The sequence below is a fragment of the Lygodium microphyllum genome, chromosome 4 (assembly GCF_053477565.2).
Source record: "Lygodium microphyllum isolate KBCC chromosome 4, Lygodium_microphyllum_v1.1.10, whole genome shotgun sequence".
NCBI classification, from domain to species: domain Eukaryota; kingdom Viridiplantae; phylum Streptophyta; class Polypodiopsida; order Schizaeales; family Lygodiaceae; genus Lygodium; species Lygodium microphyllum.
Genome location: NC_141138.1, coordinates 13,272,025 through 13,292,088, shown reverse-complemented (window position 1 = coordinate 13,292,088; position 20,064 = coordinate 13,272,025).

The window sequence follows — 20,064 nt, the reverse complement described above, 5'->3', positions numbered from 1 at the left end:
AATTTTCGGGGCTTAATGGTCCCAAGGGTCATGCCCTTACAATCTTGGCCATAATTTTGACTGTCCTAGTGTCGGCCTTCAATTCCTCCAACGTCCTTGATACTCGATTCTATGTCCAAAAAATTCTATTAATCTGTCTTAAAGTCTTGAATTGCCGAGACTTTATTTTGCTTCAATCCGATACCTGAAAAAATTATGAAAAATCTGTGCCACTGCAAAGGTTTGTATTTTAAAATAATTTGAATTTTTGTCTTCCATGGCCACTCAAAATTTATGGATATGCATCTTCTACTTCCATCGAGCTTCCATTTCCATTTTAAATTCTATGTGTCCATCTTGAAGTCCTGAATTGCTGAGAACTTATTCTGCTTTGATCTAACATCTTAAAAAAATTATGAAAAATACGCAACCACTATGAAGGTTGTCCTTTTAAAATAATTTGAATTCCCATCTTCCATGGCCACTTAAAATTGTTAGATCCATGTCTTCCACTTCTATTGAATTTCAATTTTTTCTTTGAATTTATATCATTTGGCACTTATCTGACATTTTTTCAATGTTTAAATCTTGCTATCATCTGTGACCAAGGATAGGGCGACTCAGCTCGTTGAATCCACGAACTGATCTGCACATACAACCATAAAAGGCATCAAGCTACCACAAAACAGAATACTCAACAACAAAGCACCACATCAGCTCTCTCACCCTACCCCCGATAAAACCAAGGCATGAAACCCACAATGGATATTAGGCCAAGTATAACCTAATAGAGATCCAAAGATAGTCGCTAACCAATTTCTCCAACATAGACAAGCTGAAAAACTACCAAATAAGTAATTCTAAATTGTAGTCTAAAGTGCCTACCTAACTTAGGACAACTAGACCGGGGAAAACATACTAGGTGAGGCCTACCTAACTTAGGACAACTAGACCGGGGAAAACATACTAGGTGAGGACTCCTATAACAGCCTAGTCTTTCATATATTTTCAAATACTATTGATTCATTACTTATTATTACTTTAGGATTTGATACTCGGGCATGCAAAAAGGAGGGAGTTGAGCATAGTGACCCAAGGAGAACAGAGCATCGGGTCCTGACTCAATACCCAAGAACCTACCAAGTCTCTACAAGGAGGCACTAAATCATTTTTTTATCCACTCACTTTTATTTTCACTCCAACCATTCTTATTTATTTTATTGGGCTAGATATCACCCCTAGGAAGACAAGGCATCGGCCTTGGGTCTTGACTTGTCCCCAGGAATCTACCAAGCCTTCACAAGGCGACGATTATCTGCTCTTTGATTTTTCTTTCATTTCATTTCTTTTTCTTTTGTTCAAGGGTTAAAAATCCTTTTACATTCTTCCATATTTTGATGTTTTCAGATATATCAACTATTTTTTTTCTTTCTTTCACTTAGCACGCTTCTTTATCTACCTCACAACTAATAGAAACTCCTAGAAACAACTACCTATAGCAGGCTAGTAGAACAAGGTCACTAGGACTACCTTCTAAAATAGTTATTAGAGTGCTCGACAATGTCTTCACAGGAGGCAGACAACTACTTGGACCTCCCTAGACACTCCTAACCTAAACTTTGGCACTTCATGCCTTGATTACCAGTCCCCAACAAAGAAAGAACAATCTCCATAGATACACATAACTATTTATCATAAAGGGAAAGAACTTTAAAAAGGAAGGATATCACCTGGACTAGCCACAAGAAGCGTTGATGCAGCAACAAGAGACTTGCTCCAGGCACTGTATCAAACCTATTTTGGTACAACACTAAAATAGAAAACCATTAAACATACTCGCACCAAAAAAATACAAAAGACACTCTATTCCAAATAGACAAGAGGGATCCTAGCCCAAAACTAGATGTATCAGATTATGATCCATACCTCCTACATATATAGCAAGAGGCCTTGGGGGGGTCCACTAGGGTTTACCGTATGGTACCACGTGAGTGTAAGGGAGGGGGGTTATTTAAGGGAAGGAATGTACATTTTATAAGGTAAGGTCCCATAAATAGGGGGTAGATAAGGGGTATTTTTATATATTTATTGCACACATGTGATGTCTCCTTATTACTACTAGTGAATCCCCCATGCAAGAGGCAAACACATAAAATATTGTCCGACATCCTATGGGTCCAATGACCAAGTCTTATCTCATAATCACTATGGAGATATCTAAACAAGGACCACACTTGAAAAAGAGGTCTCCTTCATAAGCATAATTTGCTAATGAATTGGCAAACTAATTCCAGTATTGTAAAATGAGCTGAAGAGATATCCTCTCTCAAACTCGCCGATTAGGTTCATAGCAGCATGATAATACATACAAAGAATGGGATTATGTATTGTGTACATCCCATTCAATTGATTCAAACCCAGATGGGAATCTCCTTTTACTAGTAGCTAGCAAATACTGCCTTTCTTAGCAATATTCAATCCCATGATTAGGGCTTTATATTATGCCATATTATTAGTAAATCCTACCTTAAGTAGGTAGCTAATTTCATCATGATTCTATGCCAAGGATCTCTAATGACTACCACAATACTCCCTTTCTTATTGGGACCTTGGCCCGCGGTTTGCTCAAGATACAGGTGCTACTCCTCGCTCTCATGCAGGTTCGAGAGAGCGTGGCTCAGGTGGTTGTTGTGGAGGTACCGACGTAGTGTCTACATCTCGTCGTTCTACTAGATTTGAGTCACCTCTAGGATTTGTCACACATGTGGAAACATCTACTCCAGTCACTCCAACTTTTGCTCAGTCATCTGCAGGTGGCACCCCTATGGATGCTACTCCGAGAGATACCACCCCCGTGGGTACACCAGATGTATAGGGGTCTCCTGGATATGCCCAGGAGCGCAGTCGCAGGTGTGAGAGGACACATCTTAGACATACCCCATAGGGGTATGGATACCTTGTAAATGATAGGACTAGAGCAGGTGTGGGTAGACGCAAGTGGGTAGACGCAAATGAGGGCACGACTAGGGGCAGGAGTGGTCCGTCATCTTGGGAGTGGTGGCCACATGACTTATCTGGAGGACTTTGTAAGTTTTTCTTTTGTTCTTCTTGCTTATTTTTTTGCAATATCTCTTGTACTTACAATCGTGTTTCTAACCGTTGAATTTTGTTTTCTTTGTAGCACTCCATTACACAGCGGCCCAGTAAGTCACTCATCATTCTTATCCGTAGTTACTAATTTTAATTTAAATGCATTATTGTATGGTGGACAGATGTTTAGTTATTTTTTTCTACAGAGTCCATTCGATGCTCCTTTGTGGTGGGACAAGCTTTCGGATGGCGAGGATATATAGCTCGCACTTGGATCCGTGGAGCGCACATCCTCTTCTTGTTTGGTCATGTGATTTATGTAGGTATTTTATATGCACTATGTTATTAGCATCCTTTGTATCTTACCATGATTCCATTAGTGCTTTAAGTGATCTTATATCTATTTTATGTATCAGTCTAGCATCACAGTTTGTAGTGAACATTAATACATTTACTCTCTTTGGCCTCACCTTCTTGTTCATAGGCTCTATGGCTTCTCTCTCTACTTTCATATCTTTCTATCTCTGTTTCTAGTCTCTCTCTGCTCATCACTTCTTTCTCTCTCATTTGCTCTTCTTTTTCTCACCTCTCAGCTCTCTTCTTGAAAATTGGTATTAGAGCATAGGCTTTTGGTCCATTTGATTTCTCATTTTTATTTTATTTTCTCCAAATTGGGTAAGAACACTTTTATGATCTTGCCAACATCTTTCCTTTTGATCTGGATGGTAGTATCACTTTTTATTTGAGAGAAATTCATGATGAGCAACATGTTTCCACTAATTTTTCCATTTCTATGGATGTTTGGATAGGTTCTAAGAGCCCTTATACACTTCATATAAAGGGTAATATTCATGGGAAGGATGTGTTTATCTTGATAGACAATGGTAGTGCACACAATTTTGTGAATAAGTCAATTGTAGATAGATTGAATTGTCTTCTCACTAATTTATAGCAACCCATAAGAGTTCAAATAGCAAATGGTGAAGAATAAATTAGCACTTAAATATGCCCACTAAAAATTATGAAGCAAAAGTGAATCTGATTACTTTGGAAACAGGGCCCATAGATATTGTACTCGAATATGATTAGCTGATGCCTTTAGGAAAGATTACTATGGATTTGTCATAGCTATATAGGAGTTTATATTTGATGGATACCCTATCCATTTACATGGAATCTGTAACAAGCAGGATACACCCCGACTAGGATTTAGACACACCGTCACATTGACTGGGGTATTTAAAGTGTAAGAGCCCCAGATTAGGGCAACCAGTTATTATCAAGATCATACTCTTCACCTTCATCTCTAGCTTCCATGGCTTCCTCCTTCCTTCTCTCCTTCCTTCTCTTCTTCCTTCTCTCTTTCTCTCTCTTCTTCTAGACTTCTTCCTTCTTCTTCTTGTTCTCTTTCTCTCTCCTCAGCTCTTCTTCTCTCTCCTCTCAGCTTCTTTCATTACAAGTGGTATCAGAGCTTCAGGCTTTGGTCCTTTTCCTCTTTCCCCTTTCTCCCTTTTCAAATCCCAAAAACCCTTGTTACTCAGCTTATAGGTACATGTATAGTAAGAAGGACTGCAGTTAACTTCAGCTTTTTGGAGCAAGTGGGAGCTATGGCTAGAGACTCAGACATATTTGGAGGTAAAACAGTTAAAATAGTAGGTCATCACTTCTTTTCATGCAAATTTTAAGGGTTCAAGGCCAAGTTTAGAGTCCCAGGAGTTGGAAGAGGGCAAAAATCAGTCATGTTTGCCCCATCCCTCTCTCTCTCTTCTCCTGCAAGCTACCATGGCTGCCAACCCAAAGAAACCCCAAGATCTAACCTGAGGATGCTCCCCAACATCAATCAACCCTGAGACTCCTTCCCTGACCCCTCAAGCTACTAATCAATTAGTGGACTGGGGGGAGTTGCTGCCCAGAAGGCCTGCAGGACATCCCCGTAATTTTCGGCGTATTTTGCGCTGGCTACCCTGCCCCTCCCTAGGCCTCCTGCCACTCCTCCACTGCTGCCTGGCCACTCCGTGCCACTCCTGGGCATTGATTCAGCTAATCTTCCTCTTTCCCCTTGGAATTTTTAATCTCGGGATTCAACCTTCAAGATGGACAGCAACTGGACTGTTTGATACATTTTGGGACAGCCATGGATTCTTCAAGTTGAAGCCATCCCTGACCTTGAGAGCTCATACCCCACAATCCCTTCAGCTTGTGAATGATTCCTCTTGCCCGGATGAAGACATTGAGTCCAGCATGCATGGGAGCTTTGTGGGCAGCAATGAAAGCTTCACTTGAAGCTTCCCATTCTTGAAGCTCAAGCTCGGGGATAAGCATGGGAGCCTTCTTCATTAGCAGGAGCATACAAATGCTGAAGTACTCTTCCACGGATGCCCAACCAACAACCAGACTTGATCAAGGGAGCAAGCAGCATCGCAATGATTCATGTTTCAATGGTCTTCCCAAGCACTAAAGAGATACGCCATTATGATCTTAATCTCTCAATTTAGCCACTTGTTGAGCCTAATCCATTGTTGGAGAGATTCAAGATTGCATAGATTTAATAGTTCAATCCTCTTCGTGTGCAAGCATCATACTTCTTCCTGAAATTCATTGTAATGGTTACCTTGTCTTGTGATCTTGGATGAAGAATAGCCATTGTAAATTGGGTAAGTAGCAGCTAGTGAGTCACTGGACTGGCAAGGTAACCCCTACCCCAACCTTTATCATTCCTTGCATCTCATGAAAATGAGATTAGAGACTCCCAGACCTCCATGAATGAGGAACCAAGCTCAGCGCAAGATTACCATGGTGACATACAAGAGGAAATGCCTGAAACGGACCCGTATACCCTTCTCAATCACACCCTCTACCAACATGAGCTCCATCATATGGATCGCCATAATGATATGGTCACCAACCACCGCCAAATGATGTCCAAGTTTGATGAAGAGATCGAGCACATGGCTATCTCAAACTCAAAGACTCAACAGACCTTGGAACAGCTCACTACTCTTGTTGCTCAGTTAGCGACCGCTTCATCCTAAGAAAAGACCAATGACTTTAGACATGAATCTAGACGTCCTCCACATCAGGAACCGTCGCATGGCCCACAGGGTATACTTTGTGCTAAGGGAATTTCCCCTTCTACCTATGAGATCGGGGAACCCTCTCATACGCATGATGAGCCCCTATTGAATTCCTGCGTCCATCATGCCGGAAACATTCACTTGAGGCCTTCTCCCACCTTGGGTTGAATTTTGCCCACTCTACCTAGGAGCCCCCATGCACCCCATATGAATCAGCCCCATCAAGGACAATATGGTACAAATGGCCAGCCTAGCAATCATGGACAGCATGGTTATAATGGACAACATGGTCTAAATGCACCACAAGGGATGTATGGATAGAAGGGCATGAATGGCCACCACGGGCTGCATGGACAGCAAGGATTTCATGGGCAGCATGGCCCCTATGATCTGTGTGACAAGGCCATCCTAACAAAGTACAATGGGCAGTCCTCCTCACCATCTAACCTGGAAGAATGGACATCCAAGTTGGAGTCCTACTTCAACATCTACCCCTGCACTGATGATCAGAAAATACTTTTTGCTTCTCTCCATTTGGAAGGTTTTGCCCACACTTGGTGGCGCTATATCAATCGGGACAATCAACAGTTCATTGATTGGGAAGATTTCAAAATGCATATGGTCCAAGTTTTTGTGTCCCTTGTGAAAAAAGAATGGTTGGCAAGACGATGGTACACTCTTGACCAACGTAACCTCACTATACGTGACTACACAAATTAGTTCATGAACTTGACCATGTATGTGGAAAGCATTAGTGATGATGTTAAATTGCACAAGTACATCTATGGGTTGGAACTGAGTCTATCGGCTGATGTCATGGCCCAAAAACCTACTACACTATTTGATGCAATCGAACTGGCTGAGAGATATGCACGAAAGTACTATAAGAATGAGCATTTTCAGTAAGGTGTTGGACTTCCCTGCATCCCTTCACGATTAGACCCATACGGAGGTGGTTTTCAAGGCACTTCTATGCCTAATAAGAGCCCCAAAGTACCCAGTTACCTTGCCTTCCATGCTGAAAGAAAAATGGGCACTTTTGGGATAGCATCGAGCTCTACTACTGAAAATAGGTATGCTGAAAATAAACAGTCCACTGCATCACCTTCCCATGGATCAAGTAGTCAACAGTTCATCTCCCCAGATGTTGTGAAGGAACGGAAAGAAAAGGGCCTATGCTTTAAGGGTGGAGATAAGTACACTGCTAATCATGCCTCCAAATTCTCGTACAAGACAGCTAAGGTCAAAGTTCATAGCATGTATGTCATGGAATATTGGCACAATGAGGAGGGTGACTTGGCCATTGACCAGGCTGACCACGGAGGATGTTGATCATGAGCATTTCTATGACCCACAGGATGGGTTTCCCTTTGACCCGAGTGGTGCTCCCTCACAGATACTTGATTTAACATCCCACCCACCTCACACTTCCCTTTGCTCGATCTCCTTGGATGCTTGGATGAGTTCCCGCAGCCCCAGTACCCTTCACATTCAAGGCAGTATCAATGGAAAGCATGTTTTTATCCTTGTGGATAATGGAAGCACTCACAATTTTGTCAATAAATCAGCCATTGATCGGTTGAAATGTACCCCTATGGAATTACACCACCCCTTGAAGGTCCAAGTAGCAAATGGAGAAGAAGAAATCAGCACACATGTATGTCCCGTAGTTCCCTTATGCTTGGCTGAAAATTATGTGGCACTGGTTGATCTAATTGCCCTAGATATGGGCCCCATTGATGTTGTCTTGGGCTGTGATTGGTTGAAATGATTGGGGAAAATTACTATGGACTTCTCTCACCTTTACATTGAGTTTATGATGCATGGACAGCCTATCCACCTAGAGGGAGATCGATATCATGCTGATTTTCAGCTCATTACAACAAAGCAACTAAAATGGGAGTTTAAGAAATGTTCACAAATCTTTGTTTTGCAATTAAATAAGGACACTTCTGATCAGCCCTCCGCAGTATCTCATGAATCTACCTTGCAGGCCTTACTTGAGGAATACAATGACTTATTTCATATGCCTACATCCCTCCCTCCCAAGAGATAAGTGGACCACCCACTTGACCTAGAGCCCCATTCCAAGCCAGTGAACAAACCCCCCTATAGACTCTCCAAGTGTGAGCGTGAAGAGGTTGCAAAGCAAATCAAGGAGTTATTGGAGATGGATTTGATTGAATCGAGTTCTTCCCCCTATGCATCCCTTGTCCTCTTAGTCAAGAAGAAAGATGGCTCCTTTCGCATGTGCATTGACTACAGAGATTTGAACAAAATTACAGTGAAGAACCGCTACCCCATACCACGGATTGATGATTTGCTAGATGAGTTAAAAGGGGCATGATTTTTCACTAAGATTGACTTGCGCTCTGGCTACCATCAGATTCATATGCAGGTAGGAGATGAGGTCAAAACGGCCTTCAGGACTGATCGTGGACTTTACCATTTTCTTGTGATGCCTTTTGGGTTGACTAACGCCCTTGCCACCTTTCAAAGCCTCATGAACAAAATCCTATAGCCCTTTCTATTCAAGTTCATGCTTGTTTTCTTTGATTACATCCTCATTTATAGCAAGTCATCTATGGAGCACTTGACACACATTCAGAGGGTGTTTGACATATTGAGAGAGCATCGACTCTTTGCTAAGGAGAGCAAATGCATATTCATGCAGACATCTGTGGAGTACTTGGGACACATTGTGAGCAAAAATGGTATATAGGCTGACCCGAAAAAGATGCAATTTGTTAAAGATTGGCCCACTCCTTCCACCACCACTTCTTTGCGTGGCTTCCTTGGTCTCTCTTCATTCTACAGACGCTTCATTAAGCACTATGCCACCATTGCATCACCTTTGATTGATCGCTTAAAAAAGGAGTCATTCTTTTGGGATGCCACTACAGATCATAGCTTCAAATAGTGAAAGGACGCGCTTACTTCAGCCCCCATCCTTGTTTGTCCTAACTTCTCTAAGCTATTTACCATTCATTGTGATGCCAGTGGCTGGGGTATTGGTGTAGTATTGTTGCAAGAGCATGGTGTGATTGCATTTGAAAGCCGCAAGCTTGATGAAAAGGAGATGCAAATGAATGTATATGACCAAGAGATGTTGGCCATCCTCCATGCCATCAAGAAATGGCACCACTATTTGTATGGCATCCGCTTCCAAGTGAAAAGCGATCACCGAGTCCTCCAATACTTCTTGACTCAGTCTACTTTGACTCCTAAGCAAAGGCAATGGGTGGCAACCTTACAGAACTATGACTTTAACATTTCACACACGCAGGGCAAGGATAATATTGTGGCTGATTCTCTCTCTTGAATGTGGGCATGCAGAGTGTCCTCTATCTCAGAATTGCACAGTGATTGGGTTGAAGAGCTCCAAGAGGCTTACTTGTTAAATGATCATTTCAGCCACACATTTCAGATATTATAGCATGGGGTTATGGCTGAGAACTCCCAATATCAGCTCAAGCATGGCCTTATTTGGTCCCATGGCAAGATTGTCATCTCACACACTTCCCCCTTCATGCAGAAGATCATGGAAGAAATGCATTCTTGCCCCACTACCAGTCACTTGGGTGTTTTCAAAATGTATGAGAGGATTGCCAAGAGCTTTCATTGGAAAGGCTTATGGAGGGACGTCAAGGACTTTGTGACCAAATGTGTTCCATGCCAACAGAACAAGGATAGTACACTCAGGCCCGCTGGCCTCTTACAGCCTCTCTCTATCCCTGAAGGGAAATGGACTCACATCACAATGGACTGCGACTAAGAAAGGGTGGAACAATATCTATATGGTAGTTGATCGCCTCATCAAAGCTGCCCACTTTATCCCCACTAAGATCCAATATACTGCCTCTCAGGTGGCCACTCAGTTTTTGGAAAATGTCTTCAAGGTGCATGGCTTACCACAAGTCATAGTACATGATCAGGATGCAAAGTTTACGAGCAACTTCTAGCAAACAGTTTTCACCTCCATGGGGACCAAGCTTGCTCCATCCACTGCATACCACCCTCAAACTGATGGCCAAACTGAGAGAGTGAACAAATGGCTTGAGACATATTTGAGGCACTTTTGCCATGATGTACAGTAGAGTTGCGATACGTGGCTTCACTTGGCTAAGTTTGCATATAATAACTCCACACACTCTACCATTGGAGTTTCCCCTTTTGAGGCCTTATACAGGTATAAGGTTCCCCTTCCTATAGTCTTATTTACTGATAAGATCAACCCTCAGAGTCAAGCTGAATTGGATCGCATGCAAGCTTTACTTCAGCAATGCAAAATGAATCTTCAGAAGGCCCAAACACACATGAAACTCTATGCTGATGAAAAACGAAGGCACTTGGAATTCCAAGAGGGGGAATTGGTCCTTTTGAAAGTGCCTAAGTCCCGCTACTCAACTCTCAAAGAGGGCAGCAGTAACAAGCTAGCCCATCGCTTCTATGGCCCATATCGAATCCTGAAGAGAGTTGGCGACTTGGCCTATCGCTTAGAACTCCCCCTACCACCAAAATCCACAATGTGTTTCATGTAAGTCAGCTGAAACCCTTTGTAGGCTCCTTAGTGGACTATGTGGAAGAAACTTCCCCCCATAGATGAAGAGGGCATCACTCAATATGTCCCTGAAGCAATCATTGGGCAGCGAGATAAGCACTTACAATTCCGATCCATCAAATAATACCTCATCAAATGGCAAGGCCTACCCTTGGAAGAAGCCTCTTGGCGCCCAGCCACCATCTTCAATGAATTTCCCTAACTCTGTGAACCCCAACGGCTGGAAGACTAGTCGGTCATGCCCCAAATTGCCCACCCTCTACCCACAGACTGCACACTGTTTTAGAATAATTTTGTACTTACTCAAATCACATGCATGTGCATTAAACATGTTAGTGGATGAAACTCAACACGACATTGGGCACATCACTCTTTCCAACTTATAGTTGAATATTCACGACATTGGATAGTTTTTGCATATAGTAGTCTGTCTCACCTACTAGTTATTGTTCTGTAATTTTAGGATTTTTTTAGCATTTTACCAGCATTGAATGCTAGTCTAACTAGCATTAAATACTAGTTGGCATTTTTTAATGCCCTAGATTGCACTCCACTAGATTTGGGATTAGTTGGCTATATATAGCCTACCTCTCCTAAATTAACCAATTCATATTTCTTTCCCTGAAAGGTACATACCCCGACTCCATCCTCTTCCTGTGTCTTTGGTGTTGTTAACATCATAAACTTGATTTGGTTTCCTCATCAACACTATGGGCTGCATGCTAGAACTGATGAGTCTCCTTTCCCTTTCCTGTTTGTGTGAGCACTCTTTATTGTTCAGTGAATATTCCATTCTTCTTTCCTTGCAATCTCTCTTTGATTGTTTTTTTGTATTTCTGTTTTTTTAATTCTCCTTCCATGAAGGATTATATTAACATGTTGGAGGATATGCAGGATGAGCTTATGTCCCTTGACATGATGATCTTTTTAGAGGATATGGCTATGATTCTTTTGACTTAGCTGCAATCCCCCAGTTTGATATCTTCTGTATCAACCTTCTTACATCGAGGACTTGTGAAAAGCTTCTATGGGAGGAGCTTGCCCTCCTTGTTTTGGAGCATGATGAGCATGCCAAAAGAGGTTTCTAGTGGATCCACCTCCATGAAAGCTTTCATTGAAGGTTCAGGAGAGGGAAAGAAGAAGAAAGGAAAGCCACAGGCTAAAATACATGAAATTTCTTTAGGCTCTAACCTTGATTCGGAGAAGCCTACATATCAATATTGTGGAAATGGATCACATCTAGAGAAGAAATCTTTAAAGAAGTATCCTCTCCTTCATCCAAGAGAGAAGAATGAAGCTCAAACATCCAATACTTCTACCCCTACTCTAGTAATTATCCACGAGTCTTTGTTCCTTCATATTGTTGAGGAGCCTTCTTGAGTGGTTGCCTTGTCTTCACAGAGAGGTCTTGGCTAGTTGATAGTGGAGCTTCTGTTAGAAGATGCGGATCTAGAGCATGACACAAGCTATGGTGGATGAAAGATGAAGACCAAACTCATAATGACATTGACAAGTAGAGACAAACTATTACACAAGTGAATTACGTTCCAAGATAGATTAGCTTGGACTCATAAACACAATCTTTTGTAGAATTGACAATGACAAGATACTTAACTGAAAGTACAAAGCATCATGGCATTGTATTCATTTCATTGTCAAGTACAATAATTTATAGACTTTGAGATGTTCCACTCTCCTCACTGTGCATATGGGATTCAGGACAGCTCTTCTTGGAGCATACATCATTTGTCTATCTCTCAACACCCCCCCTCAAATGATGAGTCCCTACACTTGCTGGCTTTTGCCCCCCCTACATGATAACATGGCCCAGAAGACTAGCTCATAGGTAGCCTAGTCAAGTTAAAGCTTGAGATTTTACATCTTTGGCAAGGGTTTTACAATCAAATCCACTAAGGGAAACATAGAGATCCACTATGGGAACAAATTCCTTAGAAAAACCTGTCAGAGTTGTTGATGGTAGCGAAAGTATCTTTTTCTTCTTCTTCATTCATAAATTGACTTGATGTGGTCATTATGCATCTGATGTGCTATTTTCTTGTGGAAGCATTCACTAACAATATGGCCAGTTTTACCACAATACTGATATGTCATCCGACTCCTGTTGTTGGTGTTGAATCCTTGACCTCTTCCCTTGGGTTCAGTAGCTCCTCTAGTGTATAAGAGGTTTTCCCTTGAGCTGGTCTCTTTTACATCTTTGCTTTTAAATTTTCTTTCTCCATCAAGTAGTGAGTGCTCAATATCTTTGAGTGAGAGACTCGGAACATTACTTAGAGTGGACACAAGATTCTCATATGGATCCTTGTTTACACTATGGCTATTACTTCATCTTCATCAATATTCTTCTTAAGAGTTGCAAGCTGGGTTTTTGGGCTCTTGAACTTATTAATGTGTGTGGTCATAGAACTAGTGTCTTTGGTATCTAGTTTATAAAACTGCATGAGGAGTTTTACCTTTGAGTTCTTTGCTGTTACCTTTGAGTTCTTTGCTTTGGTACCAAACATTCTGTCAAGTTCCTCCCAAGCGGTTCTAGCATTTCTAATGCTAGATTTATGATGTAGTACATCATCATTTAGTCCCCAGACAATGATGCCTAGTGCCTTGTTATTCATTTTCTTCCATTATTTGGTTTTGAGCTAGTCTTCTTCAACGAACCCATCTTCATCATCTTTCCCCTTGCTATCTGCATCATCTTCAAGAATCCCACAAGTCCTTTCACATCAAGTGATACATGGTCTTCTCCTTCCATGCATGAAATCCTTCACCATTGAATTTAGCTATTTGCTCAAGCTCTGCCATGTTGCTAAAATTCAGTTAACCAGCAAAATTTTGTATTTTAATGTGTCAAGAGACACAAGAGAATTAGTGTCAAATTGACACTAGTTGAGTGTTAATGGATACTAGTCGGTACTTGATCTGCTTTCTCTCTCACAAACTTCCTGGATGGCTTCTAAGATTTCTTGGGCACTTTCAAAATAGTAACGAACTTCAGAGAGTATTGTTCAGTGATTAAAATAACTGTTGATGACTTTAGTGAGAAGAACCTGTGAAGAATGTCAAATTTTGAAGCTTTGACTATGGCTTCCTGGATTAGGGTTTAGACATAGGTCTGGTTTTTTACTGATTTTATGAGCTACATTGGATCATTTCCAAAAGTTTTTTTATGGAAATGTATCTCTCTTCAAGCTCTACAGAAGCCCTATGATATCGATGGAAATCGCGCTGCATGGATGTTGAGAGTAGAAAAAGATTGATTTTTGTTGCTTTTGAGATCTGAATGATCGATTTTTGATGGATTTAGAGTGATGTATGGTTGATAATGGAAGTATTTGAGAGTTTTTTGAATGATATTGATTTTGTTTTGGAATTTCATGATGATTCTCAGTAGAGATATGAAGCTCTGTGATGTTCTGATAGGTTCTGTTGAGGTTCTGATTGGTTCTGTATACCTTCTGTATAGCTTCTATTTTGTTCTGATTTTCTTCTATATGAAGCATGGATTGATGATTGATGAAGATTGAGATCTTTTGGAAGCTTATTGAATAGTTTTTGATAGTTTGGAATGGTTTGAGTATGAGTTATGAGGTTCTGATGACCCTCTGTAGACCTTCTATAGAGCCTCTATCTCTGCTCTGTAACTGTACTGTAGTTGCTCTGGTATTGTACTGTAACTGTTCTGTAGACCTTCTATAAGTGTTCTATAGAAAGTATGTGTGAATTTGGGAAAGTTTTCTAACTTTTGGAAAGGATGAATCTAAGTTCAAAAGAGCTAAAACAAATAGAAGAAGCAGCTGCTGAAGACTGAAGAGAAGACTGAAGTGACAGTGACAGTAGTGAGCTGCGAAAAGACATTGTAGTGGCTCTGGTGACTCTTCATATCAAAAATACCTCTTGGGAGGTGCATCCACGACCTAAGAAGGATTATTGAGAGTTATTATGAGAGTATTTTAGTGAGGAGATGATGTACTATTGAGAGAGAGAGAGAGAGAGAGAGAGAGCCAGAGATAGTCAATTCTATCAAAACAGTGTAACTGTATATGAGAGATTGAGAGAGAGAACTATGAAGATATTGAAGATTAATATTATGTGATTGATTTCCATTTAAAGATGGTGCATTCTTCTATGTTCTTTGTTATATTGGTGGATTCTATGAAGATGTTGAAGATTATGGTTGATTCTATCAAATCCGTGGGAGAAGAATTGCTGTTTTCTTTGTTTTGATGATCAAAAGAATGAAATAAAAGCTTGTTGATGTTACAAGATAGATTTTCTTGCAGTAGAATCCCCTTTTCCTTGGTGTTCCTCTTGGGGCTCCATGTTTTTGGTGCGCAGCCGAGGAAACTTGCCATCAACAAGCATCAGAAGAGGCTGAAAATGAAGAAAATGGCATTGCCAAGAAGAGGAAAATTCAATAGATGTTTGCAAAGTTTCTTCTTCCATTGAAGAGTTGGAGATTCTCATTATCAAAGCCACTTTCCACAAGAAGTTCATCCCACAATGGCGGAAACATATCACCATCATGATGCATACTCTATGTGGTGGCTTGTTTCCTCTTCCTGTTGAAGTAGCAGAAACTTGCATCTTGGTGGCAAACTGTTTGGGAATAAACTGAAGAGCAAAAACAGAGAGAATGACCACCCATGGAAGATTTGGCATTCATTGAGAAGTTTCTAGACATCATCAAGTGGGAGATTGTGAAGAAGCTTCAGGAGTCGTGGTCTGTGGAGGTTCACGAAGACAAGAAGGAAAAGAGTTGGAATATGTTCGTGGATGCTCAACAACAAGACATGTGAGATGCTTGGTGCACTGATAATCTTCTGTTTGTCCGATTAGCAACCCATTGGAAGTTGGTAGACAGAGTGTTTTTCACAACATACACTGTTGAAACCCTCAGAAGCTGGCATTATTATAATGACACAACAACAATCTTAAGAAGAATGAGTTTTGATACTTTCATAACAAAATATCTTCCCCTCTGTAGTGTTTGAAAGCCGAATTCAGAGATGTTGAAAAGAAGGAAGTAGAAGATATGTTGGCCAGAGAATCCATCAGAGACTGAAGCCCCCTCTGATAATATCCTATTGAGTCCAGACCAACTGGTTGGAGCCAACCCCCTAATGAATGACGCAATAAAGAGGCAAGTGTTAGAACGAGTCCAGAGGTATGTGAGAAGAGAGAAGGAAAAAAAACAAAGCTGAGAACGAGCTCGCAGCAGAAGCCTCCTTTGACGCCCTAAAAACACTCTTTACAGAAGTCCCCATGGCGACTCAAGGTCCCCTTCCTAGTCAGATTCGTCCTAGAAATATTGATGACAGGCCAGCAAATGTAGTCTCATTGCCAGTTTTAAAGGGAGAGTACAATGAAGACCCTGATCTTCATGTAGCAGAGTTCATGGTAGCATGTGTGACTAACAATGCTAGAACCCTTGAGCATTGGTTAGCAATATTCCCCGCCACTTTCAAGGGCGCGGCGCTTCAGTGGTATGAGAGACAAGCAGCAGGAACTTTTGGCACATGGGACGAAGTTGGCCTTCCTCACTAAATTTAGGTGTGAAGGTTTTAAAGAGCGGATGCGAGAGGAGTTCATGAACCTAAGTCAGTCCTCTAGATAAAGAGTAGAAGCTTATGTCTCGCGAATGGAATCCATCCTGAAGAGATGGACTAACCATCATTTGGATGAAGGCATCCAAAAAGGAGTGTTCCTTAGAGGCCTACAACCAAAAGTTCGCAAGTTCGTGGAATTGAGAAGACCAGTCAATCTGCAAGCTGCAGTGGAAGGTGCACGATTGTATGACGAAGTTGAAGCAAGGCTGTCAATGACTCCAGGAAGAGGAGTCTTACCTCCTCCCATGCCAAGAATGGTATACCCACCAAATGCAGTCCCAGGGACAGTTCCCTACCCCTATCCCTAGATGCAAACAGTGCCACAATCTTCAAAATTACATGTAAAATGAGTAAAATTCATTAAAAATGACTAAAAATTCAGAAATAAATCCAAAAAAAAATCCAAAAATTTCCACAAACCCCCTTACCCCTTTTGCCACTAATTTCTCAATTAAAAACACTTCCATAAATGGCAAAATATTATTTGAAGCCAAAAACCCTAATTTTAATACTTCACTTTATAAAAATTCATTTTAAATTCTCAAAATCAATTGAAAAATCATGGATGAATTAACACACATTATTGACACTTGCTAGATGGTTGAAATTTCACTCTTACACTTCATAACATATTCATGTGTCATATATCCTGATTTAATTATTAAGAAAAAAACAGGAAAAGCAAAAATAACAAAACAAATAAACCAAACTAAACAATATACACAAAACAAACGCACCTAAAATAAAAAAATTAACCCATCAATTAAAAAAATTAAATTAAAAATAAAAATCAAATCCAAATAAAACAAAAACACTAAGGTGCTTTATTTTTTCCAGTTAGTGGTGTTTGTTTTTGTTTGACTGGATTCATTGCATTTGGGGGACCACTCCGTACGCCTTCAATCCATTGCATACACACCCCTACCAGGTATTTATTTTTTGAGCTTCATGTATTTTTATTACCCCTTAACCACATTTAATTGCTAAAATGAATTATATTCAACCACCTTTTCCACGCGCATTCACGCTAAACACATAGTTTCTAATAATTTAAAAATGAACCAACTGTTCACTTTGCACGTGCTATGTGCACTTAAGAGGCACCTCAGTTTTCAGTAAAAATGAACCAACCGTTACAAAAAAAGCACGCACTGGCAAAAAAGTGCTCCATATCACTATTAGTTTTTAATTAATGAATTTGCATTTAGAGACCCCAGTCTGGGAATCGTAGTCCGGATTTCGATAAAGCACCGCTTCACCCTAATAAATTGTAATTAAAATTTTAAGAAGGAACCGTCGTTTTCTTATTAAGGTTTATAACCTAATAAAATGTCACCCATTGTTAATAATTTATTAAAATGAACCCTTTATTAAAATAATTTTCCCTCATTGCACTTTTTTTCCCTTTTTAATAAGCACGCTTCGTGGAATGGGCGCGTAAAGTCCTCTTAGTTGAAACTATTGGTCAAGGTTATGGTCAGGTCTTGATTTAGATTTTTTATGGTATTCTGGTTTGCTTATGTGCTATGATTACGGGTACGATTTGTAGTTTTTTCTTTCTTTCTTACCTGATATGGGGTTTTAGGTGCCTGTTTGTTGCATCGCATGAAGTTTTCGGTCGCATATGTGTAGAGGTCATGCCAAATTTTTTCTAGGATGTGGGTTGTTTGGGGTGGTAAATTGGTTAGTTACGTCTATATGTGTGTGTCCTTCTTTTGATTGATTCCTTTTTTATAGCCCTTTGGTTGTTTTGCAGGCATTCTTTGTGATTGTCTGTGTTGTGGTGTGTGTGTTTTCCATCTGAATGGCGCCTTCCTCCTCCTATCCAGTATGTCCCACTGGTCAGTAGGGATTATTCTTGCCTACTGGCTTTTGAGCCTATAGTGAAAGCAAGACTTGCAAATTTCATGGCTGCTTTATTCCCCTTGATTCCAAATGATCCATCCCTATGTGATGTGTTTCTTGCATCATACAGCAAGAAGTCGGGCCTAGTTCATGGTGCTTCCATGGTATTGGCACCCCGAGGGTTAGGGAAGGCTTTGTCTCTTCCCTACAAAGGAGAGCCCTTTGTTACAGCTAGATAATTATTCTCCAATGATGAGATTTTCAAGCTCTTACAGAAGCAGAGCAAAGAGATTATGGATGTCAAGAAAGTGATAAACACTTCACGAGTATCTTTTTCCATGATCACTGATCCTCTTTGGAAGTTAGTCTGCCAGTTTCTCCAAGACAGGTTTATGCCTGCCAAAACACCATCCCATTACTTGTCCAAAGAGCTCTTTACAGCTTCCAGGGTGGTGTTAAAAGGAGTGGCTATTGATTGGAGCACTTACCTGCTTACAAAGATGGACCAACATTTTGTCAAAGTAACCAGAGAAAATGTCACAAATGTTACATATGGATCCTACTTGTACGCTTTCTTGACATACTCAGGCCTAAAGAAGGGTGTGCTTCCACATCCTCCATCTAATCCAGTACCTCCCCCTCCACCTTCAGAAGAGTTAGAACCTATTTATATAGAGGATCTTAATTCCCCTCCTCCACTGGTCATTCAACGGAAGCACTTGAAGCATGTGGCAAGTAAAACTCCTTCAGTTCTTCCTTCAGTCACAATTCCTGCTACATCTGGTAGTGACCTCCTTGCTTACCTTACGTGTAATAATTTGTTCAGGGCACATAGAGAGGGTTCTTTGGAGATATCAGTCCCTTCACTGAATAGTCTAGTGTCAGGAGATGCTATTCCATTCCTTTGTAAAGACATACAGAGTTCGATTGAACTTTTAGTGACAGCTTGTGCTCAACAGTTGTATGCTTCTTTCTATGAAGAACTGATGCAGTCCAAAGACCAGTTGCATAAGGCAACCTTAGAGTTAGCCTTTGCTAAAGACACACTGGCAAATCTATTTAACCAGATGGAGAAACCGACCCAAATGATTGAGACCCAAAGAGAAGAGATATCTTCTTTGAAGATTCAATTAACCGAAGCTCGGTCAGAGGTCACTAAAGTCTCAAAGGAGAAGGAGAGAATATCCAAAGAAGCTCAAGAGTTTCAAACTCTTTTAGATGCAAAACTGTCAGCCTTACAGACTACTCATAACACAGCGGAATCACAAGCTTTCCAAATCAAGCAGTTACAAGACCAACTGACGCAGTCACGGTCTGTTCCTCCAAGCCCCAATATTTTCCTATTATTCCTTCTATCTCTAAGCAAGACTTGGCAGCTCTCCAGAGATAGGCCACATTGTGTCCTTTGTTCCAAGATAAAGTGGAAAGATTGCAGTCCAGAATGGATTTGTTATGGTTTACATTTGAGCATTTCCAGGAGTATGTTCCTCCGGACTATTCTTTCTTTGTCCACTATCAGTTTGTAGAAGTTGGCCTTGTACATGAAGCTTTCAACGATGGATCTTCCTCTTCCAGAGGATGGTTGGAGTGGGGCTTGGTCTCCTGAGTTGCTCACAGAAGTGGTCCGTATAGTGTTTGAAGATTCTGTGATGACAGATACCATGTTGCTGTCTTACATGTATCTACGAGGTGATCTGTTGATTCCAGATGAAGTAGATATGGCCTGGTATGTGGGGAACGTGGTTTTGTAAGTTGTTTTGAATGTCAACTATTTGGAGTTGCGCATAGATAACATGTTCCAGTGTTACTCCTCAAAAGTGGCTACTTGCCCTGACAATTCCTGGCACTCAATGATTGATTTTGTGGTCCTGAATCAACGTCAGAACACAGCTTC